Raw genomic sequence first — 27,029 nt, forward strand, 5'->3', positions numbered from 1 at the left:
TATCAACAAAGTGGCAATCGTTGTGGTCGGTGATCAGTTCTTACCTCGAGATAATATTCTTTATAGGCGAAACAATCAGTTGACAAGAATTGCTTAAACTCATCGATGCTACGATGCCCTACAATATCCTGACGAATATAAATGACGCCCGGGACACTCAAATAGAAATCACAGACTGGGACACCAGGACACAAATGACGACGGGGACACAGGGAATATAAATGACGACCCGGACACAGGGACACAACTACAACGGGGACGCCGGGGGGCACAGGGGGATATATAAATGACGACGGCAACAAAGGAAATGGTCGATTAGCAATCACCATCAACAAAGCTCAAGGGCAATCAATAGAATCATGAGGTATAGATCTGAATACAGATTGTTTTCCCATGGACCATTATGCGTTGCATGTTCAAGAGTCGGTAAACCTGACAATCTATTTATATGCACAGACGATGGGACAGCAAAGAATGTTGTATATTCGCAAGTTTTACGTAGTTAAAAACATATATCTTCTATATATATAAAAATAAGTTGTCTGTCTGTCTGTCTGTGGATCAGGTGACGTCATGTTTCTGTGTTGACTGACGTCATGAAATAAGTAAGAAAAGAAAGCGTTCCGAGGAATCACAAGAACAACAAGAAAACAGTCTTGCGGCTAAAGAACGCAAAACCGCGCAGTTAGATGAAAATCCACCTGGACAGCGAGAGTCAAAACATATCAAAACTGAAAATGATAGCGATGATGATTGGGTTTGGGATTTTGACTTGGATAAGGTCATCAATGCCTACCAGATTTAAGTTGAAAAAACAAAGGTTCGTCGATATGTACTTCATAGTGACGCTGAAAAATAAAGAAGAAAAAGAAAACTGAAAAAAGAAAAAAGGTAAAAAACTAAAAAAAAAACTAAAAAAAAAAAACACTCAAAGAGAAATTACAGACCGGGACACAAATGACGACCGAGACAGAGGGAATATAAGTGACGACCGGGAACCTCAAAGAGAAATTACAGACTGGGACACCCGGACACAAATCACGACCGGGACACAGGGAATATAAATGAAGACCGGGACACAGGGACACAACTACAACGGGGACGCCGGGGGCACAGGCGGGATATATAAATGACGACCGGGACACAGGGATTGTTCGAATAGAAATTACAGACTGGGAAACCGGGACACAAATGACGACCGGGACACAGGGAATATAAATGACGACCGGGACACTCAAAGAGAAATTACAAACTGGGACACCGGGACACAAATGACGACCGGGACACAGGGAATATAAATGACGACCGGGACACAGGGACACATCATTAGAATATTGAGGTATAGATCTGAATACGGATTGTTTTTCCCATGGACAATTATATGTTGCATGTTCAAGAGTCAGTAAACCTGACAATCTATTTATAAAAAACAAAGGTTCGTCGATATGTACTTCATAGTGACGCTGAAAAATAAAGAAGAAAAAGAAAGCTGAAAAAAGAAAAAAGGTAAAAAACTAAAAAAAAAACTAAAAAGAAAAAACACTCAAAGAGAAATTACAGACCGGGACACAAATGACGACCAAGACAGAGGGAATATAAGTGACGACCGGGAACCTCAAAGAGAAATTACAGACTGGGACACCCGGACACAAATCACGACCGGGACACAGGGAATATAAATGACGACCGGGACACAGGGACTCAACTACAACGGGGACGCCGGGGGCACAGGCGGGATATATAAATGACGACCGGGACACAGGGATTGTTCGAATAGACATTACAGACCGGGACACCGGGACACAAATGACGACCGGGACACCGGGACACAGGGAATATAAATGACGACCGGGACACTCAAAGAGAAATTACAAACTGGGACACCGGGACACAAATGACGACCGGGACACAGGGAATATAAATGACGACCGGGACACAGGGACACATTATTAGAATAATGAGGTATAGATCTGAATACGGATTGTTTTTCCCATGGACAATTATATGTTGCATGTTCAAGAGTCAGTAAACCTGACAATCTATTTATATGCACAGACAATGGGACAGCAAAGAATGTTGTATATTTGCAAGTTTTACGTAGTTAAAAACATATATATATATATATATATATATATATATATATATATATATATATATATATATATATATATATATATATATATATATACATATATATATATATATATATATATATATATATATATATATATATATATATATATATATATATATATCTATCTATCTATATTCACAGGTGGGACATAGGGACACAACTACAATGGCGCGTAACTAATATGGCGCGTAACGACTTACGCGCGCGGGGAGGCTTGGGGGGGCGCGAAGCGCCACCCCAACAGCTAGTATATATATATATATATATACATATATATTCACAGGTGGGACATAGGGACACAACTACAATGGCGCGTAACTAATATGGCGCGTAACGACTTACGCGCGCGGGGGGGCTTGGGGGGGCGCGAAGCGCCCCCACCAACTAGGTGTTGGGGTGGCGCGAAGCGCCACCCCAACAGCTAGTATATATATATATAAATAAGTTGTTTGTGGGTTATGTCTGTCTGTCTGTCTGTCTGTCTGTCTGTCCGCATATGACGTCTGAATTATTTCATCATATACCAATTCAAAAACGAAAGTATACAAGCTGATGTAGCTAAGTTGGTAACGCGGTATGTTCCAGGTTCTAGGTTCGAGAGATTCCAGATTAGAACCTTAAATACAAAAGAAGAAAAAAACTAAAAAAGGTAAAAACTACAAAAAAACTAAAAAGGAAAAAAACTAAAAAAACTAAAAAAGCTAGAATATTAAAAAAACTAATAAAAGTTAAAAAACTAAAAACTAAAAAAGAAAAAAAACTAAAAAAACGTAAAAACTACAAAACTAAAACTTAAAAAAAACTAAAAAAAAGGTAAAAACGAAAAAAAAACTAAAACAAAAGAAAAACTAAAAACTAATAAAAAAACTAAAAAAAATAAAAACTGAAAAAGAAAAAAAGACTAAAAAGAAAAAAGAAAAAAACTAAAAAAGCTAAAAAAAAAGGGTAAAAACCAATAATAAAACTAAAAGACACAGGGACACAACTACAATGGCGCGTAACTAATATTGGTAGAGCGTTATGTTTAAGGTTGTGGATCTGAAAGGTTCAACCCTGAATACAAAAGAAGAAAAAAAACTAAAAAAGGTAAAAACTACAAAGAAAACTAAAAAAAAGAAAGAAAAACTAAAAACAAAAAAATTATTTCATAAACCAATTCAAAAACGAATGTATTCAAACCCGAGTGGCTGAGTTGGTAACGCGTTATGTTCCAGGTTCTAGGTCTGAGAAACTACAAAAAAAAAATTAAAAGAAAAAACTAAAAAAACTAAAAAAAACTAAAACAAGGTAAAAACTACAAAAAAGAACTAAAAAGAAAAAACTAAAAACTAATAAAAAAATTAAAAAAAAAGCTAAAAAAGAAAAAAAAGAAAAAAAGGAGAAAAACTGAAAAATAAAGGAGAAAAACAAAACTAAAAAAAAACTAAAAAGGTAAAAACTACAAAAAAACTAAAAAGAAAACAGAAAAAAAAACTAAAAAAAGTAAAAACCAAAAAAAACTAAAAAGAAAAAAGGAAAAAAAACACAAAATTTATTTCATCATATACCAATTCAAAAACGAATGTACATACAGACCGGGACACAGGGACACAAATGACGACCGGGACGCCGGGGGGCACAGGGGGATATCTAAATGACGTCAGGGGCACAGGGAATGTTCGATTAGCAATCACCATCAACTCACCATCAAAGCTCAAGGGCAATCATGAGGTATAACTAAAAAAAACTAAAAAAAAGGTATAAAACTAAAAACTAAAAAAAAAGACCAATTCAAAAACTATTGTATATACAGACCGGGACACCGGGACACAGGGAATATAAATGGCGATCGGGACACTCAAAGAGAGATTACAGACTGGGACACCGGGACACAAATGACGACCGGGACACAGGGAAGAAAAAAGAAAAAAAATAAAAAAAAAGTAAAAACCAAAAAAAAACTAAAAAGAATATAAATGACGACCGGGACACAGGGACACAACTACAACGGGGACGCCGGGGGGCACAGGGGGATATATAAATGACGACGGGGACATAGGGAATGTTCGGTTAGCAATCACCATCAACAAAGCTCAAGGGCAATCATTAGAATCTTGAGGTATAAATCTGAATACGGATTGTTTTGCCCATTGAGAATTATATGTTGCATGTTCAAGAGTCGGTAAACCTGACAATCTATTTATATGCACAGACAATGGGACAGCAAAGAATGTCGTATATTCGTAAGTTTTACGTAGTTAAAAACATATATATATATATATATATATATATATATATATATATATATATATATATATATATATATATATATATATATATATATATATATATATATATATATCTATATTCACAGGTGGGACATATGGACACAACTACAATGGCGCGTAACTAATATGGCGCGTAACGACTTACGCGCGCGGGGGGCTTGGGGGGGGGCGAAGCGCCCCCACCAAATAGGTGTTGGGGTGGCGCGAAGCGCCACCCCAACAGCTAGTATATATATATATATATATATATATATATATATATATATATATATATATATATATATATATATATATATATTCAACGTGTTATCTGTAAGCTAAAAGGGAAAAATCTGTGATGACGAAAGTCAGATTAGTAAAAAATTAGGAAATACTTGTTTCTAAAAACTTTCTTCAACAAATTTTGCTATTAAGATACTATTATATTTTATCAGCCTGAATATCATGTTGCTACCATATAATCCTATTGCATATGAAATTAATAATTACAATTCATAATTCGGTAAGAAAAGACAAAAACTATTTCCGAAGGAGTGACACGGCTCAATAGTAACCAAAACCCTAAAAACCCGGCTTTTCATATCATATATTTGATATGATTAGAGAAAATTATCTGCGGGACAAACTTTCGGCAAGAAGACGGGGGAACTTTTCCATGGAGGAGGGGATTTCCAGAATGAACTTGGAAACAATCTTTTCAAACGAAACTCTTTTCTAAGTGAAAGTGCACTAAGAAAAAGTTTTCACCTGAAACCGTCCGTAAGAAATTTTTCGGAGGGAATGTTCAGCTAGAATAGAATTGTCTGAGAAGATTTTTCCTGGCGAAGAACAGGGATTTTACGTGGGAATAACTTTACATGGAAGTACTGTCCGTAGAGAGAAGGAATTTTCCATGGAGGGGTAGCTGGATTTGTCGGCATTATTTAAAAACGATCAGAACTTTTCAGCTGGAAAAAAAAGTTTTTTTTGAACTGAAAGTAAGGAGCACCATCAAAACTTAAAATGAACAAAAATTAATAACTATATTAGAGGGGCTGTGCCGTTCGCAATTCCTGCTCCTTACGCTAAAGTTTGACTTTTTGCACCGATTCTTTAAGAACGACTTCTGCAACACAACGGCCGTTTAATTATAATAATAAGCTTTTTTATTACAGTTCAGAAAAACTCAAGCGTAAACAGCGAGGTATTGAGAAGGGGACATCCCCCTCACATAATTAATAGCAATAACCTGTTCGTTTTCAGTTTTGTTGTTGCTCCTTACTTTCGGTTGAAAAAAGCTTGTTTTTATGTAATAATTTGGATACACACCTGAACGAGGTCTTGACCTTACGTACAAATCCAAATACATAGGACAAACAACAATAAACCAAATCAAAAGATTCATAGACCTGAAAAATTTTAACTAATAAATTTTGGCGCCACACCAACACCTAGTTGGTGGGGGCGCTTTATATATATAAATAGGCGCTTTATATTATATATATATATATATATATATATATATATATATATATATATATATATATATATATATATATATATATACCGATATATATATATATATATATATATATATATATATATATATATATACATATATATATATATATACTAGCTGTTGGGGTGGCGCTTCGCGCCACCCCAACACCTAGTTGGTGGGGGCGCTTCGCGCCCCCCCCAAGCCCCCCCCGCGCGCGTAAGTCGTTACGCGCCATAATAGTTACGCGCCATTGTAGTTGTGTCCCTATGTCCCACCTGTGAATATAGATAGATATATATATATGGTTTTAACTACGTAAAACTTGCGAATATACAACATTCTTTGCTGTCCCATTGTCTTTGCATATAAATAGATCCCCGTTGTAGTTGTGTCCCTGTGTCCCGGTCGTCATTTATATTCCCTGTGTCCCGGTCGTCATTTGTATCCCGGTGTCCCGGTCTGTATATACATTCGTTTTTTAGTTTTGTTTTTCTCCTTTATTTTTTTCCTTTTTTTTTTCTTTTTTAGCTTATTTAGATTTTTAGATTTTTTAGTTTTTTTATTAGTTTTTAGTTTTTTTTTCTTTTTAGTTTTTTTGTCCCGGTCGTCATTTATATCCCCCTGTTTCCCCCGGTGTCCCCGTTGTAGTTGTGTCCCTGTGTCCCGGTCGTCATTTATATTCCCTGTGTCCCGGTCGTCATTTGTATCCCGGTGTACCGGTCTGTATATACATTCGTTTTTTAGTTTTGTTTTTCTCCTTTATTTTTTTCCTTTTTTTTTCTTTTTTAGTTTATTTAGATTTTTAGATTTTTTAGTTTTTTTATTAGTTTTTAGTTTTTTTTTCTTTTTAGTTTTTTTGTAGTTTTTACCTTCTTTTTAGTTTTGTTAATTTTTTTTTTTACTTATGTCCTGGTCGTCATTTATACTCCCTGTGTCCCGGTGCTTTGTTGATTGCTAATCGAACATTCCTTTTGTCCTGGTCGCTTTCTCTTTGAGTGTCGTCATTTATTAGTTTTTTCCTTTTTTTCTTTTTAGTTTTTTATTGGTTTTTACCTTTATTTTAGCTTATTTTTCAGTTTTTTCCTTTTTTTTAGTTTTTTTTTATTTTTTATTTTTTTTAGTTTTTTACCTTTTTTTAGTTTTTTAGTTTTTTTAGTTTTTTTAGTTTTTTAGCTTTTTTACTTTTTTTTATTAGTTTTTAGTTTTTTTTTGTAGTTTTTGCCTTTTTTTAGTTTTTTCAGTTTTTTTTTTAGTTTTTTATTGGTTTTTACCTTTATAGTTTTTTTAGTTTTTTAGCTTTTTTTTATTAGTTTTTAGTTTTTTTTGTAGTTTTTGCCTTTTTTTAGTTTTTTCAGTTTTGACGTCACCTGATCCAGTTTTTTCAGGTGACGTCACCTGATCCACACATCCACAGACAGACAACTTATTTTTATTTATATATATTTTTTATTTTTTTTAGTTTTTTACCTTTTTTTAGTTTTTTTAGTTTTTTTAGTTTTTTAGCTTTTTTACTTTTTTTATTAGTTTTTAGTTTTTTTTTGTAGTTTTTGCCTTTTTTTAGTTTTTTCAGTTTTTTTTTAGTTTTTTATTGGTTTTTACCTTTATAGTTTTTTTAGTTTTTTAGCTTTTTTTTTAATTAGTTTTTAGTTTTTTTTTGTAGTTTTTGCCTTTTTTTAGTTTTTTCAGTTTTGACGTCACCTGATCCAGTTTTTTCAGGTGACGTCACCTGATCCATCCACACATCCACAGACAGACAACTTATTTTTATATATATAGATATATATATATATATATATACCGATATATATATATATATATATATATATATATATATATATATATATATATATATATATATATATATATATATATATATATATATATATATATATATATATATATATTCTTCGCTGTCCCATTGTCTGTGCATTAAAATAGATCGTCAGGTTTACCGACTCTTGAACATGCAACATATAATTGTCCATGGGAAAAACAATCCGTATTCAGATCTATACCGCATTTTTCTAGTGATTGCCCTTGAGCTTTGTCGATGGTGATTGCTAATCGAATATCCCTGTGTCCCCGTCGTCATTTATATATCCCCCCTGTGCCCCCCCCCCCGGCGTCACCGTTGTAGTTATGTCCCTGTGTCACGGTCGTCATTTATATTCCCTGTGTCCCGGTCGTCATTTGTGACCCGGTCTATAATTTCTCTTTGAGTGTCCCGGTCGTCATTTATATTCTCTGTGTCCTGGTGTCCCGGTCGTCATTTTCTCTTTGAGACGCAAGCCTGTTTTCATGTTGTTCTTGTGATTCCTCGGCACGCTTTCTTTTCTTACTTTCTCTATTAGCCGCAAAACTTTTGGCATTCACCCTTTGAGCAGCTTCCTCGGCTGTTTCTTCTGCCATTGTAGGATTTATACTAAAATTTCTCTTTGAATTAACTCTTTGAGCAGCTTCCTCGGCTGTTTCTTCTGCCATTGTAGGAATTGTACTGAAATTTCTCTTTGAATCACCCCCTTATATACTTATAATGACGTCATATACAAAGCCTTATATACTTAAATGACGTCATATGCGGACAAACACACAAACAAACTACTTATTTATACTCAATATTTTTTTTTTGGGGGGGGGGGGGGGAGAATTGGTATCTTGGGTAATTCTTGCGTAAAAAGAAACGATCTAGATTGTTCAGAAGTCTGAGAAAATATGCCTACATGTCTGAGGGGAGGGGCCTTGTTTGTTAAGAACCTTAATTTAAGTTTTTGTAAACAACGTTATGTACTATGTTAGTACATCATATAGGAATTCCTCGTGACATCATATAAGATTTTCTTATATGATGTCAAACGTGACATACATAAAAACTGTTGAAGTTCCAGAGCATCAGTCATTTATATAATATAACGTCTGTTGGAAGGCACTAAAAACGAAAATTTCCACCATCAATTGTGACAACACCAATGCGGGCAGCTAAAGCAAAGGCCATTGTTAAACCGTCTGAAGCAATCAAAATAAAAAAAAACGTGTCAAAAATGAAAATGAAGAGCGAAGACGCGGGTGGTTAGAAGATATACGACACCAAACATGTGAGCGAGTCAAAAATGAGAAAGAAGAGGAAATACGTGAGCAGGATTTTTCGTCCCACCATGAGAGCGATTAAAAGAAACAAAGGTTCGGTGATATGTCATTCATAATGTCAAATGACAAGCCAAGGCAAAAGGAATTTTCGTCCCAACACCAGAACGATTAAAAGAAGCAAACCGAGGCAAAAGAAAAAGTTTTGTCCAACCACTAGAACGATTAAAAGAAACAAAGGTTCGGTGATATGTCATTCATAATGACAAAAGACGAGCCAAGGCAAAAGGAGTTTTCGTCCCACTATCAGAACGATTAAAAGAAACAAAGGTTCGGTGTTATGTCATTCATAATGACAAAAGACAAGCCAAGGTAAAAGGAGTTTTCGTCCCATGACCAGAACGATTAAAAGAAACAAACCGAGGAAAAAGAAGAAGTTTTTGTCCCACCACGAGAACGATTAAAAGAAACAAAGGTTCGGTGATATGTCATTCATAATGACAAAAGACAAGCCGAGGCACAAGCCAAGGAAAAAGACGAAGTTTTTGTCCCACCACCAGAACGATTAAAAGAAACAAAGGTTCGGTGATATGTCATTCATAATGACAAAAGACAAGCCAAGGCAAAAGGATTTTTCTCCCATTACCAGAACAATTAAAAGAAACGAACCGAGACAAAAGAAGAAGTTTTTGTCCCAGCACCAGAACGATTAAAAGAAACTAAGGTTCGGTGATATGTCATTCATAATGACAAAAGACAAGCCAAGGCAAAAGGATTTCTCTCATGACCAGAACGATTAAAAGAAACGAACCAAGGCAAAAGAAGAAGTTTTTATCCCACCACCAGAACGATTAAAAGAAAATAAGGTTCGGTGATTATGTCATTCATAATGACAAAAGACAAGCCAAGGCAAAAGGATTTTTCTCCCATGACCAGAACGATTAAAAGAAACGAACCGAGGCAAAAGAAGAAGTTTTTGTCCCACCACCAGAACGATTAAAAGAAACTAAGGTTCGGTGATATGTCATTCATAATGACAGAAGACAAGCTAAGGCAAAAGGATTTTTCTCCCATGACCAGTACGATTAAAAGAAACGAACCGAAGCAAAAGAAGAAGTTTTTGTCCCACCACCAGAACGATTAAAAGAAACAAAGGTTCGGTGATATGTTATTCATAATGACAAAAGACAAGCCAAGGCAAAAGGATTTTTCTCCCATGACCAGAACGATTAAAAGAAACGAACCGTGGCAAAAGAAGAAGTTTTTGTCCCACCACCAGAACGATAAAAAGAAACTAAGGTTCGGTGATATGTCATTCATAATGACAAAAGCCAAGCCAAGGCAAAAGGAGTTTTTGTCCCACCATCAGAACGATTAAAAGAAACAAAGGTTCGGTGATATGTCATTCATAATGTCAAATGACAAGCCAAGGCAAAAGGAGTTTTCGTCCCAACACCAGAACGATTAAAAGAAGCAAACCGAGGCAAAAGAAAAAAGTTTTGTCCAACCACTAGAACGATTAAAAGAAACAAAGGTTCGGTAATATGTCATTCATAATGACAAAAGACGAGCCAAGGCAAAAGGAGTTTTCGTCCCACTATCAGAACGATTAAAAGAAACAAAGGTTCGGTGTTATGTCATTCATAATGACAAAAGACAAGCCAAGGTAAAAGGAGTTTTCGTCCCATGACCAGAACGATTAAAAGAAACAAACCGAGGAAAAAGAAGAAGTTTTTGTCCCACCACGAGAACGATTAAAAGAAACAAAGGTTCGGTGATATGTCATTCATAATGACAAAAGACAAGCCGAGGCACAAGCCAAGGAAAAAGACGAAGTTTTTGTCCCACTACCAGAACGATTAAAAGAAACAAAGGTTCGGTGATATGTCATTCATAATGACAAAAGACAAGCCAAGGCAAAAGGATTTTTCTCCCATTACCAGAACAATTAAAAGAAACGAACCGAGACAAAAGAAGAAGTTTTTGTCCCACCACCAGAACGATTAAAAGAAACTAAGGTTCGGTGATATGTCATTCATAATGACAAAAGACAAGCCAAGGCAAAAGGATTTCTCCCATGACCAGAACGATTAAAAGAAACGAACCAAGGCAAAAGAAGAAGTTTTTGTCCCACCACCAGAACGATTAAAAGAAACTAAGGTTCGGTGATATGCCATTCATAATGACAAAAGACAAGCCAAGGCAAAAGAATTTTTCTCCCATGACCAGAACGATTAAAAGAAACGAACCAAGGCAAAAGAAGAAGTTTTTGTCCCACCACCAGAACGATTAAAAGAAACTAAGGTTCGGTGATATGTCATTCATAATGACAGAAGACAAGCCAAGGCAAAAGGATTTTTCTCCCATGACCAGTACGATTAAAAGAAACGAACCGAGGCAAAAGAAGAAGTTTTTGTCCCACCACCAGAACGATTAAAAGAAACAAAGGTTTGGTGATATGTTATTCATAATGACAAAAGACAAGCCAAGGCAAAAGGATTTTTCTCCCATGACCAGAACGATTAAAAGAAACGAACCGTGGCAAAAGAAGAAGTTTTTGTCCCACCACCAGAACGATTAAAAGAAACTAAGGTTCGGTGATATGTCATTCATAATGACAAAAGACAAGCCAAGGCAAAAGGAGTTTTTGTCCCACCATCAGAACGATTAAAAGAAACAAAGGTTCGGTGATATTTTATTCATAATGACGAAAGACAAGCCAAGGCAAAAGGAGTTTTCTCCCATGACCAGAACGATTAAAAGAAACAAACAGACAAAAGACAAGCCAAGGCAAAAGGAGTTTTTGTCCCACCACCAGAAAGATTAAAAGAAACAAAGGTTCGGCGATATGTCTTTCATAATGACAAAAGACGGGCTGAGGCAATAGTTGAAGATCCAATAAAGAAACGTAATTTTACAAAGGAACAACATCTAATTTAAGGTCTATTTGGAGGTTATGTCATCAAAAAAAGACTCCAAGTGTCTGCGTTTAGGCAACAATGAAAATTCATATTTTGAAACCTGCCGCGTGCCGAGTGCCGGGACCTGGTGGTAAGGATATATATATATAATATATATATATATATATATATATATATATATATATATATATATATATATATATATATATATACATATATATAAAATTATATATATATATATATATATATATATATATATATATATATATATATATATATATATATATATATATATATATATATATATATAACGAAAAGAGAAATCATCAATGCAACAGCACAAACACATTAAAAAAAAAAAGAAAAAAAAAGAACAGGAGATAGAAGGAGAAAGGGAAAACACACACACATATATATATATATATATATATATAATTCCAAATCGGAAAAATATATCTGATAGCCGAGTCTTAAAAAATTGTGCTTTACAGAACAAAAACTTAATAAAAAATGAATGAAATGCTTAAATAAGAAGTAATGAAGATACCATTGAACTAGCCTACGCTATTACAGCTAGCTAAAAACTTGTTCTCGTATTCTGATGCAGTCCATATCCTCTCTTCTTTTCCCGCTAACAAAAAAGACTAATTAGCTCCTGGCATATCTAATGCAGCCAACATAAACAACTTATTTGATTTGCACTAAAAGATCAGAGGCTCTAGAAATCTGAGACCATATATGACTAATAGTAGATGTGGAAGAATCAGTGGGAGGGACATGAATTAGAGAAATGATACAAAACAATAATAATAATTGGGAGAGATAGAGATAATAAAATTCAAGTAACTTTAAAACTTACGATTCTTACTTTTTTCTCGTTTGTCACAAGAAAAAATGATTGTCATAAGAAAAGAGTCGTAGGGAGGCTCGGTAGATGGGCTCATACAGTAGTCTTTTTTTTCAAGAAAGATGTACAGTCGTATGATTGAGCAGTTAAATTTCATACTAGCTTTGTCCTGTGAAGACAGGTGACTAAATTTCCTTAGGACATTTTCTTGATTTTCCACTATTTCATTTTAGTGATAGTATGCAGTATTGAAGGCTAAGGAATTCTTGTTAAAATATGGTAGAATCAATACTTTCTAAATCAAGTTGTAGTTATGTTCCCAACTGAGAAGATTAAAAGACTAAATATCGACGTTAAGAAACCACAAGTGACATTGTCCCCCAAAAGGTAGTCTGGAATTCCATACCTATAGATTCCAAGTTCCGAAAGAGAATTCTATCATTCTAATTAACTAAATTTACTTTGCAAATAGGTTAGACAAAAAATGAATATTCAGACATACAGAATACTAGAACTTCAACCCTAACTCATGCATTATATTCTATGGGTTACTGAACTGAAACTTATACTTGTTCCAGAAACTAAAAATGCTGTGTAGTGCGATTTTAAATGTAACGTCATCAGTTGAACATGCATGATTTTTGTTGAATCGACCATGGAACACAAAAATAGTCGGAACAAGAAAAGATAGGTGATTAACGACTATTATAAGTATTACGAAGCATTGAATCTAGTAATATTTATATTGGTAATAAAATGATCAGCTTTATCTAAAATTAAAATTTGTAGCTTCAATTGTTTCGAAAAGGTCATCCCCTAGAAATAGTACACATGGCAAAGTATTTGGTACACCATTTCACCGGGTGCACTATAGAAGATCCAAAAATAGTGTTCAGCTTCTAAATACAGAATACATATTGGCTTCTTGCTGCACAGTACATATTATTCAAACAACTCTGTTAAGACCGCTCTATTATGCCATGATTTTCCTAAACACTGAGATATAGGGAAAGAAGTGCCAAATGAAAATGCTGTTAATTAAAATAAAGTAAGTGAATTTGACAGCAGAATTAGCAAAACATAAATGGAGGAGTTGACGACAATGCAAAATTATCAGACCTCCTCTCCTCCAAAGGAAGGATTTATCCTCTTTTTTCCTGAAAAAACACTCCTTTGCCCGACAAAAAAAAGTGCCAACATGAATTTGCCAAGGGCGCAAATATTGTGCATAGCTTTATTCAGATGACCGGATATCTATATCTTTGGCTGGGACCATTATGCTCGTAGCGTAAGAATTTTTTTTTTTTTTAACAAACATGGTTGCAGGTAGGGGTTCATCCTTGTTGCTTTTCTTTGATTCTAAGCATGAGTAACCATAAAGAAATTTCAGTGTTCCCTGCTTTCAAAATTCGTAGAGACCTAAGTTGAAATTCCAGAGAGGTAATGGATCTTTTATATTTACTAAATTACCGTTCAAGCACCTTGTTTTATCTTTACCTTTTTTTTGTTGCAATATATATTTTTTATTGTTGGTTTAGAGTCTTCTTCTTTTTTTTTTTTTTTTTTGATTGATCTGGGAAGCAGGAGCCCTGTAGCCTGAGAGCACATATAGAGATCCAATTTCAATCCTTTGCCGAAGCAAAAAAGGCGGAGGGTAACAACTCCTCATGGAAAGCAGACTGAAACAAGCTTCACCAATCATCTTTTGGTTCCAATATAATTTCAGGGAAGAAAAAAGTGATCTCCGTTTACTTGAATAAAAAAAATTCGAAAAAAAAAAAAATCTTAAAATCCTGAGGAAAAGCTAGTAGCCTATGATAAAATCTAAGCAAAATTAATATCCTTCAACTCATCTCCTCTTCGAACATAAACAATTCAAAATTAATGATAGTTCTTAAACTTTCTCACCTTTGGCAAAATTAGATATGTTCACCCTAATGCTACTCAAAAACCCACTCATTTAAACCTATCTTTGTCAATTCATAAGTTAAACTGGAATTCAAAGGCTAAAAATCCGCGAAAATACGTATCGCCTACACAGCGCACAAGTTTTCATAGATCGATTCCCGGGAACAAGGGAATTGTATTATGAAATTATATCCCTTCATTAGATACTAACTTAGATGGGGCTCTGATCAGTTTTTGCTAACTCGCTGAAACTGAGGGAGGGAAATAACATTATAGCAGTTATGAAGTGAAAGGGTTTATCAGCTTGAAGTGTTGACTTGTCAGAGTCAAACATCAATAAAGCAAAAATTAATAAAAATGCGACAGTTAAACCGGTCTATCCAAATTTGAGAGATTTAAAGGGGGGGATATTTTTCAAAACCTAGAAGAGATTATCTCCCCACCAATTGATGATACTGAGTTCAAATTTCTAATCTCCATCCTCTGTCGATTCAAGCATTGGTGGCTCCAGTCTTATTTAACCCATTTTAAGGTAAATGTTAATTACATTTTTTTCTCTTTTTGTTGATTTCTTTGATTATCCCTCCTCCATATCATGCTGTGGTATTTAGAGGGATTTATGGTGAGTTTTCTTGTGAATAATTGATATAAAAAAATAATAACGTTTCTTCAACTCAACCCCATTCAATTCATTGTCTTGCTAGCCAATCTCCACATGCCTTTGCTCATCATATAGCAGCGTTTCTTAAACTTTATTGACTGTAGTCCTGTACAAAATTTTTATTTAAATAAAAAAACAAGTTTTTTTAGCAGGAAGTAAGGAGCGACATTAAAACATAAAACGAACAGAAATTACTTCGCATACGAAAAGGGCTGCTTCCTCATTAACGCCCCGCTCTTTACGCTAAAGTTTGACTCTTTCTCTTAACTCTACTTTTTAAAACAGTAAAAAACAGAATTTTGATCCGTTGACTTTGGGAAAATAATTAGCGTGGGAGGGGGGATAGGTGCCTTCCAATTTTTTGGGTCACTTTATAAGGGCACTAGAACTTTTCATTTCCGTTGGAATGAGCCCTCTCGCAAGATTATAGGACTACTGGGTCGATACGATCACCCCTGGGAAAAAACAAAAAAACAAACAAACAAAAAAAAAAATAAACACGCATCCGTGATCTGCCTTCTGGCAAAAAATGAAAAATTACACATTTTGTAGATAGGAGCTTCAAACTTCTACATTAGGGTTTTCTGATACGCTGAATCTGATGGTGTGATTTTCGTTGAGATTTTATTACTTTTAGGGGTTGTTTCCTCCTATTTTCTAAAATAAGGCAAATTTTCTCAGGCTCGTAACTTTTGATGGGCAAGACTAAACTTGATGAAACTTTTATATTGAAAATCAGCATTAAAATGCGATTATTTTGATGTACTATTCGTATCAAAGAGTTTTAGGTTACTATTAGAGTTTTGGTTACTATTGAGCTGGGTCACTCCTTACTACAGTTCGTTACCATGAACTGTTTCACTTAAATTTTTTTGCAACCCATGGTGTGAAACAACTTTTAAAACAGACTTTTATTTCTATGAAAATCCGCTATTTATTTGTTTAAACAAGAATTTCAAAATTGTTATCCAAGAAAAATATAAGTAATAAAGGAATCAGCAATTAATTTGATTTGAAACTTGGGTAAACAACATGAGCTTCGTTTCTAAGCATTTTGTCCTTATTACGAAGGAAAATATTGCTTGTAATTACTTATTATTTTCAGGAGTCAATGATGCTAACCAGGTTCGATACCTAATTTGTTTCTATACTTATTTTTTAAGTACACTAGAGCTGAGAACCAGGGTTACCTCCCCAAATGACTTTTCACTATTTCGAATGATTTCATTTTATTGCTTAAAAATAAAAAATCCATATATTAGCACATAAATCACTATTTTGTTGAAGGAAATCACTAAATCAACAAAAAAAAACACTAAGTGATTTTTTTTATCATCGGGTGGCAACCCTTCTGAGAACGCAGCTTCAGAGGTATAACTGGTAGCAAAAAGACGTTAGTTCGGACCATTTTTAGTTTACTTTATTGGTTCCTCCTTTCAACATTTCTTCCTTTCACCATTTGCTGAAAAAGAATCTTTAATCCAAACATTATTTGAAGGAGGATCGAATAGCTTTTTAAAGCTATTCATTAGCTTAGAAAAATTTTCTTCAGCAGAAATTGATACTGTCTCTAGACATAAATCCACTCTATCATAGTGCGGGTGGATTTCAATAGACTCATATAATGTTTTAAAGTATGAGAATATATTTTTGAAAGTCGTTGTTTCCACAAATCATTTTATTTTTATCATCACAGCAATGTTTTTTCCAACACAATTAAACTTTAAAATTAAAACCTTGCAAACCTAAATTAAATCTTTGAATGCAGCAAATATATCGCATATATGAGCTATTTTTATTAACCAAGCAAATCATGGAAGATATCCTTCAGACAGAAAAATATTACCTTTATTAGATGGCGGCTGTTCATCCAGAAATATAAGTTTGGTCATTAGCTCAGACTGATGTTTTAAACCGCAGAAAATGGGCCAAAAATTGTCATATCATAGATCGGCTTGAAAAATTGGTCCATAATATGCAAGAATAGTTAGATCACAATGCATAGAAAACAGAACAAGCTAAGTATGGTTGTGTCGATTAATGACACCTATAAGGTTCGAGTTGTTTAAAGAAAAAGCTTTCCACCCTTTTTGTAGGCCCTGTTTTTGTCAAAAAAAATAATTTTTTTGTATGTTCTTTTTGTGAATTAGGACTTCTTGGCCGAGGGCCCAAATATATAAATTTTAAGCCGATCGAAAAAATATTTTTTGACCTTTCTGGGCCCCAGTTTTGGGGAGAGCCCTTGTTCCAAAACCTATTTTTATTTTTTTTGCACACTAGCGTCCCCTTTCTACTTGTCCCAGGAACTTAAGGGTGTAAATTCCAAAATAACAAGAAGGAAAGAGCAGGTTAGATCATTGTCAGACCCTTTAATACCCAGCCCTTTTTAAAATAATTTCACGATTCCTTGGTCCAGGAGTCCGTCTGAAATACACCTTCCGGCAAACTTATTACTTAGAACGAAGTATGTCTGGAACCTTGTTAGTACCAGAGCGGAAAGAGTTTAATGCTGCAGCACGGCTTATGGACGAGCGGAAAGACTTCATCAACGCTCAATGCACCATCAACGGCTCTAGACAAACTAAGGTCAAAGGTGAAGTCTTCCCAGGACATAATCCCTGAATATTTCAAGCTATTTTTCACGAAGAATCCTTTCCGATTTTTCCCTGAAAAGTACTTTCACAAACATTTTCCGAAGCTACGACATCTTCGTTTCTTTTTTAAATAAAAAAATCCTTAGGTTGGTTGTAGTAACCCTAATATAATTTTTTTTGCCCTAATTCTGCCATATTACCACCACTATTATTACTACTGCTACTAACGACTCACCACAGCACCAGGCCACCTGAGACCAACACAGCCGCGCACGCTCCTCCTCCATTCAAATTTATTCAGCCCTCCCTCTTCACACCCTCACAGGAAGTTACCACCTCCATACTAAAAACCAGTTATCTTGAAATAACAAAATATATTATAAATAATTTGAAATGTACTAGGATAAGAAGATGAGCAAAATCTGATTGAGAACCTTACAATTGAAAATACGAAAAAGACAAAGTTCAGCCTGAAGACGATTATTAAAACGCATGTTTATCCAAATGCTTAAATGTATGATTTTTTTGTTTTTTCTTAATTTGATTTGCCTCTTTTGTAAAATTGAAAATAAGAGATCTAAACTTGCTTCTACATACAAATACCATATTCAGCAAGAAATAACTAATTAAAATTTTACACACCCCCTCCCAAAGTTTTCATTTGAACAATGGCAGTTTGGTTTGCTTTTAAGCTCATGGTCCTAGGACGGTGGCATTTCACAGTAAAGACACATTACTTTTATCCTTTATGCTTATCTAAATTCAAATTGACTAACTTCTCTTTGGTGAAATTGCTTGTAAATACGCTGTAATTATGTCACAGTTCTTCTCCATCTTGTTGCGTAGCTTATCGCGCCGTTTAAGCTGTCTGATTAGCTGGAGCACCACGTGATTGATTGATGAGCTGAGCTGGTTCACAACGATATGAAGTTCATTTATGTCTGAAAGAAATGATCACTCATATTCGTATAAAATCATATTCACCAATTTATCTGTCAATTCTTCTTTGCCATAAAATATTTATTCGGTATATTTAAACAAAAACATCGATTGGTAGCTATTTATACTTTTTTTTTCTTTTTAGTAAGCTAGGGAGCAATTTAATGACGCAAAATGAACATTTTGCAGCTTTTGTACAGTTTTATTTTCAACTCTTCATAGTTTGACACGTAGGTCAGGCAAAATATAATCCAGGAGCTACAACCTCAAAACACACGAAAATACAAATTAATTAAAAAAAAATAAAGGGAATTATGGGTCTAATTTTGTGATTTCTCGGGAAGAGCCCCAGCCCGAAGGCACACCCGCCCTCCCATGTAGCATCTGTTCTTACAATGTGGTATATTGCGAAAAATTTGTTTACACAGTGGAATATTCTGGAGTGAGTAACCAACCAAAAGGAAAAAAATACTATTATACAAAATTCAATAAAAAATTTGGTAACCATGAATAGTTTTATTTAACTTTCTGCTCATAGATATCCCTTCCGACTGGGTATTTGGATATTCGTTCACAGCTCAGTGTTCGAGGCGTGCATACCAATTTTTTCCAATTTACGTAGATATGACTTTGATATCAATTGCCAAGCATTTGGGCAGAGCTTAACTCACTTAGAAAAACCCTTTTTTGTTTGTTAATATTTCTCAGGTAATTTGAAATTTAATATATTCTAGAATCTCAGGCCTGATTCCAAACGAAATATTAGGTTTTTGTTATTGAAACTCGGCTTTTTGATCAATATCTTTCAAAAAATAAGAAAGAAAATAAAGGAGGATTAAATTGAGTAAAAGTAAAACAGTAAGTCAGCACCGTTTATATTATTAAACAAGAGAAAAACATCATTCAAAACACAGAGTTTAGCGAAATGTTTTTTCGTCGGAAAAGGTGACGCATTTTCTGATTTTTCTCAGAAAAATCTGAAAGAAAAGAGATGTTTGGTTATCGCTCAATTTGAAACATATTGGGAAATTACCCTGATGGTACTGTTCTATTAGACTTGCCTCCTTGGACATAAATCAAATAATCATTGTATTCAATTTGAACTCCAACATATCCAAATACAAATACAACTGCATGCCCCCGGATTTCTTCGACCATATTCAAAGTTGATCTTCTTGGCCCATCGTATGTTTTCTACACTCTTCACATCAAAATGTTTTTGAGCAGAGCGGAAAATTGGAAGCGAATTCAATATCTATCAACCAAGAGCTGTTGTTTTCATGCACTATTAATATCTTATTTTTTGATGTTGCAGATATACTTACTGTGAATATGTAGACAATCCCCGACAGAACGATTTTCTAGTTGAAAATACTCTTTCATACCTGTATAATATAAATTTTAGTGTCCGACAAGTGAAATACTTATAAAATGTTTGTGAATTCGTTTATTAATAAAACTTATAAGTACAAAATCTTTGTTCTTTAGATTTCTTCTTTAATGTATAGGTAACAAACAGTAATGATAAGTGGCGGCAGCTAGTCACGGTTCAACTTGTATTCATCTTAGCATGCAAAGTCAGGGTCAAATTTCAAATAATATAATGTAACTCCATTTTTATTAAATCGTCTTGTAAACTTAATAATAGTGTTTTGATTTATATCATAAACTTCGCTTGTTTCAATTCGCTTATTTGAAGCAATTTCACACACAAAATTCTCCTATAAAAAATCACTTTCTGTAACAGCCAAATAAAAATCAGTAGGTTTATAATCATAGTAGCCGGTGTCTTTACAGCGATGTCCTAAAAACCAGTAACTATTCCAGCAATTGAAGCGCAGACCAAAAGATTCCTTCTAAAACAATTTAAAACCACAACAATACCAGTCTCTTAAAAATTAACAAAAATCCCGTTTAGGGTTTTTACAATCAAACCAGGGTAAGTATTTTCCCGTTGGTCACATTAACCATAGTGACAACTGGAACATAGGAAACCTCTAGTGTGAAAGTCACAACATCTTCAAGACAGGAATTAAAGTTTTCAATTTGCACTGCATATCCTCTATGCAATTGGCATGGATTGCATAATCTACACTTTTCATTATTCATCAATAATAGCACAATTCTCACAGGATAAACAGCTACCCAATGTATACAAACATTATGGATATGTGTAAAACATGTTTCAGTGCTGATGCCGCTTCTAAAAAGAAACTGACTCAGGATCAATAATATGAAAGTCTTCTTGGAGGAGGAGTAATCGAATGACGTCAGAAAACCTGTTTGGACAGGGTTTTTCGACTTATTTTTTGTTCCCTTGTGAAAGGGCCGTCTTAAACTAATTTCTAGGTAGTACTCAAAAGTAAATCTATAATATCATTTTTTTTTGTTTTGATTAATATATCAATAAATTCAGTAAATGCATCTGGGCAACGACGTAAAAGTTTCATACAGTAATCCAAAAACCGAGAATCATTTTTCTGTTTATCATTAAGCATTCTTTGAGAAAATATTCTTCCTTTGAAAAGATAACTCTAGAAAATCATCATCAAGAATCAAGGGTCTTTCCAAAGTAACAAGATTCCGTATGATTTGTAGTTTCTCAAATCCAGTTACTTTAATCCTGATACTCTCACTACCGATTATAGACTAACAGTGAATGATGATTCTTTCTCGTTAGTAAGAAACTCGCTCCTTTTTTATAGATTGAATCAGATCATTGTCTTCGGTATATTTTACTAATATATTTAATCTGTCTTGTAATCTTTGCATATATATTACAATCAATTTTGCTGTAAAGCATAACTCTTCTTCCGACTTGAATTTACTTAATGATATTACATATCGTGCTAACATCTCGTCCCATTCTAGGGCTAGTCGACAACCTCTTGTAATTTCTACTGCTGGGCTAGACGCTCTAGCTCTCATTTCGCCTTTGTTAGCGCCTTCATTATCCAACAGAGTAAAAGCATCCATTACTAAGGGATATACCAAGAATAATATCCTCGATGTTGGCACACTGAGCTCTTTTTCAATAAATGAGTGAACACTAAGCTTTTACAACTCACGTGTCGCTGACCTTTTAAAACAAGCTTTTTTTCAGATTATAAAGGTCCACCAGAACCGAAACTAGTCGAGTAAGATTGTGCCATATTCACCTGTAAATATTGGACTATGATCAATTTTTCACAACCGGGACTGCCCCACTTAACTAACTGACTTTAACAAGCCGTATTACGTGTCATACAGGTGTACCAGGTGCGCCATAGTATCACGTAAGACCAAGGTGCATGTAATAGCTTCTTGAGGGGATAGTCTTATCTGTGTTGTGGAATCCAAAAAGGCATCACTACTATCGACTGGCTATTAAAGAGATTTTCCTCTTTTATTTTGGCCACTCCTTGGGCCAAAATTGTTGTTTAGCGCTGCAAGATGGTGGAAAACACTACTTTATAGCGGCGTCATATCATGGTTGCAGCAGTAGCTGGAAAGTTATTGATACTAGGGTTATCAAGGAACAATATTGGTATGTTGTTGCTGGTACAAAGACAAGCCACGGTCCTTAGTAACCAAAAAACACATGTTTCAAAAGTCAAGTCACCTTATTATAAAAAAAAGAAGAAAAAAAGAACGCTTGTAAACAAATATGGTGTTCAGAGAGCAATTCAAACGCGAGAAAAAAAACTTAAAAACTTAAAAAACAGATAGAATAGAGATAATTAGGCTGATTCACTGCTAATAGTAAGCTAAGGTTGAAAAAGCTTTTATTAACAATTATCAAGTGATAAAAATTGTAATTAGAAACTTATCCAGGACCATTAATTATGATCTCGAATTCTCGATAAATCTTAATGATAAAATTTTGTTTTAAAAACAAATCAGATGCCTTGCTTTGATTGGAACTTATCTTTAATAGGAATGGACTATTGTAGCATAGAAATACTATGGTGCATAATGAAAGATATCATATGGGGCTTCTTATTTTACGCACTTGCCGCTTATGGTCTGTCAAAAATTGATATGGACATGGTTTCGGAAATTAACAATATAACTGACTTGCCAAAAAACTTATGCAAAAGCCTTTTAAGCCGAACAAAAAGCTTGTCGACTCCAAAGCACCTGGGAACAGAGAAGACTTGATCAATAGAAATCCTCAAAATCGAGATCAGAAAAGTCAATCTGAACCTATAACTCCAAAGAGAAATCTAGAAGGGAATAGATATAAAAAAGAGTCAAGTTCGGAGTTAAATTCAGAGAATTCTGAGCGGGAAAAATTTAAAAAAAGTTGGATCTAATACAGCAAAGAAACAAAAATAGAAATTCAAAGAGAGGCCCTGGAGTGGAGTATCTTTTAGATCTTTTACAGGCAACAACCGTCTCTGAAGTCTTGCCTTCAATTGACATATTGAATTAATATAGACTTATATCAATTGATATAAGTCTGATAGGTCAAGTGCCGAAACAGAATCGTGTCAAACAATTCGCAAAGGAATTTGAAAAGCAGCGTAAATCCTCTACTACACCTACAAAAGTAAGGTCAAGAAAAAAGGAAGCAAAAGACTAAAGAACGTCACCAGGGAATTCACCAGAAAAACGAGAAATAGACTACTAAGCGTCTATTAGTAACTATTAGTGAGAGTAAAGCTGAAATTTACCGCAGATTGGATTGCACTAGGAAACAGATGCTTAACAACATTTTTCTTTTTTAATTCCATAAGCGTAGAGCATAAAAACTTGAACATACATTTCTCGTAGAACTTTGGAGGAGGCTCGAACACTAAAAGTTTTAATGTTCTTTTTAAGATGTGCATGCTGGTTGTCAAAAGGGCGGCATATTAGCAATATCTCGAGAACGGCTGAAGGTATTGAGTTGAAACCTGCAGGGCATGTTGAGGGTGATTTTGAAAGTGAACGAACGGAACTCAGGCCCACTTTTTATCTTTTAGATGCCCCCTCCTCAAAACTGATCAAGATCCTGAGATGGCATTTTGTACACAGTAGTCAAAAGATACAACAGCTGTGCCTCTGACGATGATATGACCCCCCACAATTTTCGGAGCAAAGGTATAAATTATACAATTTGACCACTGTTTACACACAAGATTATTTATGGGAGAAAGGGGAATATTTGATCCTGCTTGTCCAGAGAAGGCTAAGGCTGCTAAGGTGAAACTTTACGAAATGTTGATGAGGATGTTGAACTACATCAATCTTTCAAGGCGACTGTTCCAACTTCTTCCACTGCAGCTGAAGTTACTTGTGACTACAACTACGCCTAATTGTGACTACAACTACTTGCAACTCTTGCTACTTACAACTGCAACTACGATCACTTGTGGCTTCTATTAGGACTACTTGCGACTGCAACTACTTGTGAATGTAACTACTTTGGACAGCGAATACTAGTGACTGAAAATACTTCCAACTACTACTGTGAATACTTGCGACTGCGATTAAAGCTGGTTGTGACTAAGAGTACCTGCGTCTATGACGGCGACTACTTTCGACAGTTACTAAGACCCCTTGCGATTGCAACTCTAACAACCTTCGATTTTGACTTTTTGAGACGGCAAAAACTTGCGGCTGTGACGAATCTTTAGAACAGGAGTCTGAATGATTGGGAGTAATTTCAATAGCACCTTCTCTACCTGGCGATTTTTGGATGTCATACGATAGTCATGACACTATTGACAATGTGTTGCCAAGTCAAAATACATGTCGTATTGTCATGATTGCAGTGGTAGCTGCAAACTAGTTAAGGATTTTACAATAACGTCATTCATGGTTGTAACCTACGATTACGACGTCATTCCTCATTTTGTATATGAAGATGTAGTTCATGTCAGAAAATTGATTTAGTCTTTAACAAAATATACTGGTACTCACAGAAGCAAGTAGATATAGCAAATCCCTTTACAATGATCCCCTGAACAGCTCTTTATGATGTTCCAGTGTCCCGCTAGAAACGGAGGAAAAAAGAGAACACTGAATGCACCATAAAAATGTGATGCTCCTTGTTGCTCAGGCCAGGGAACGCTAAATATCCTGTATTAGGTTGTCAGCAGTGGAGAATCCAGTTGGCGCTTTTTGTTTCGATCCGACGAGATTTTCAGGGGTTTTAGGCTATTTTAGAGATCCCCATAAATTTATAGCATTTTACTATTAAGACTAATCAAGATACCCGAATCAGCTACAAACCTTAAATTTCTCTCACTGACAATTTTGTTTTATTTATTAAGACGCTTTTTTCATACTTTTATTCATAATGGGCCGTGGGTCGTCCAATTTAAAATTAATATAGTATAAACCGACGGACCCGCCTCTTTTAGTTATTGCACTTGATGACAATCTATATACAGAAGAAGAAATCTGAAGAAAAAATATCTATTCAATAGGAAAAACTCTAATTTTTTATTTATATATTGCACAGATTTAAAACACAAAATGTTATAGTCCCCATCTGCACTAGTTTGGGACCTATTACATGTAAAAGGCTATAATGATTTCAACAGTAGACATAATATTAAAATTGTAACTTGTAAAGTTTAGAATGTTAAGAGACAACTGTCGTATTGTAATTTTGACTAAAGAATTCGGGATCTTGAACGATACCTTTTAATATCTGAAACTTTTAATATTTCTGATGTCACAGGGATAGGAACGTAAAATTAGTTGATAGATCTACTCAGACAGGAAGAATAGGATGTTTAGGCAGGGAGTAGGTTTTAATGATGAATAGGGAAGCTACTAAGTCTTGCTTAGATTGGAATGGTATTAAAAATATTATGCTAATTGACCATTTTATGACTAAAAAGTTAAAAATCTGAGTCATAGCAGTATGGGAATTTCGCAATATAGTCCGGGTTGGTGTTCTCCCAACGACGTATCATTTTCAACAGTTCTGAATTTCCATTTTTGGATCGTTCTCTAGGCATATTTCACATTTAAACTCTTGATTTGACAGCATCCTATACAGCTATTTTCAAAAGTGTTTTTAAAATCTTTATCGAACTACCTGTACATTCAGTGTGGTTTTAAAGCGTAGAACAGAACTGATAACCTGATTTTCATAGTTGTCTGACGGAAACGATCCAAAAACAGACAGAAAAAAAAAAGATAAAATTATTTTCAGGAATCTTCCTAACTTTTACACTGTGTGATTTTTTTTCTCTCATTTTCGAATGCCAATTTGGTCTTTGTTGTTTTCTCCACTTTCTTTTTTTGCATGAAAACTTTCACTATTATTACTACTACTTTTTTTAAGTCATTTTACTGTATTCTAGTTTCCAGAGCTTAATGATTCTTTTTTGTATTTGGAATCAAGGGCAGCACAATAGCGCTGTCTAAGCAAAGAGCGAAGGAAACTCTATCTATTATGAAAAAACAAACAAAATTTTCAAACAAAGCTAAGGAGAGAATTAAAAGTTAAATGAGCAGACATTAGTCCATATGAGAGGGCGGCTGCCCTCTCCAACATGTTTTACGCTTCACGCTAAAGGTTTCTGGTACTTTAAAAATTCTTTTATTCTAATTAAACGGCCCTTGCGTTTCAGGAGTTGTTCTTAAAGAACTGGGACAACAACTCCCACCTTAGCGCAAGGAGCGAGGTATTGAAGAAGGACAAGGTTTTTTCAAATACAAAACACTTTCTATTTCTTTGAAGTTGTAGTGCTGTTTCTCACTTTCAGTCTAAAAAACTTGTATTTTTTTTTGTATTTAAAATTTCTGATAATTTTTCAAAAAATGCTAGGAAATCCATCTCTCTCCTTCATGGCGAATCGCCCCCCTACGAAAAAAATCCTTCATGAAAATTTGCTCTCGCGTAAATCAACGTAAATCAACCCCCGGAAAATTTCCCCAGATACTTGCATCCTCACTGAAAATTTTCCTGAAAAATTTCCTGCGGACAAATGGGCCGAAAAAATTCTCCTTAAAATGCTTTCATTTGAAAAAAAACCTGATTTTTATTCAGTTCCTGATTTTTTTTTTCAAATAATGAAGGAAATCCCCATTCGGTGGAAAGTTTTTCCTAGAAATCCCCCCAATGGAGAATTTCTCCTGCAGAAAATCCCCTCATGGAGAAATTCTCCCTCGGACAATGTCCCCCATGGAAAGATCCCCTAGACAATTCCAACCCATTTCTCGGACGATTTTCCTGGAGCATTTCCAGATGTAAAATTGAGTCGCCAAAGAAAAA

General features: G+C 34.7%; 1 protein-coding gene and 1 long non-coding RNA gene across 3 annotated transcripts in view; one reads left to right on the forward strand and one right to left on the reverse strand.

Annotated features, from left to right (window-relative positions):
• Positions 1-27,029, forward strand: part of LOC136033002 (RRP15-like protein) — a 220,701-nt gene that overhangs the window by 164,389 nt on the left and 29,283 nt on the right. The gene's annotated exons all lie outside the window — the stretch shown is intronic.
• LOC136033001 (uncharacterized) lies at positions 6,515-11,992 on the reverse strand. Its single transcript, XR_010618836.1, has 2 exons — positions 7,349-11,992; positions 6,515-7,010 (listed from the first exon to the last, which is right to left on the reverse strand). It is a non-coding gene; the product is annotated as an uncharacterized LOC136033001 (long non-coding RNA).

The sequence above is a fragment of the Artemia franciscana genome, chromosome 11, assembly GCF_032884065.1.
Source record: "Artemia franciscana chromosome 11, ASM3288406v1, whole genome shotgun sequence".
Lineage (NCBI taxonomy): Eukaryota > Metazoa > Arthropoda > Branchiopoda > Anostraca > Artemiidae > Artemia > Artemia franciscana.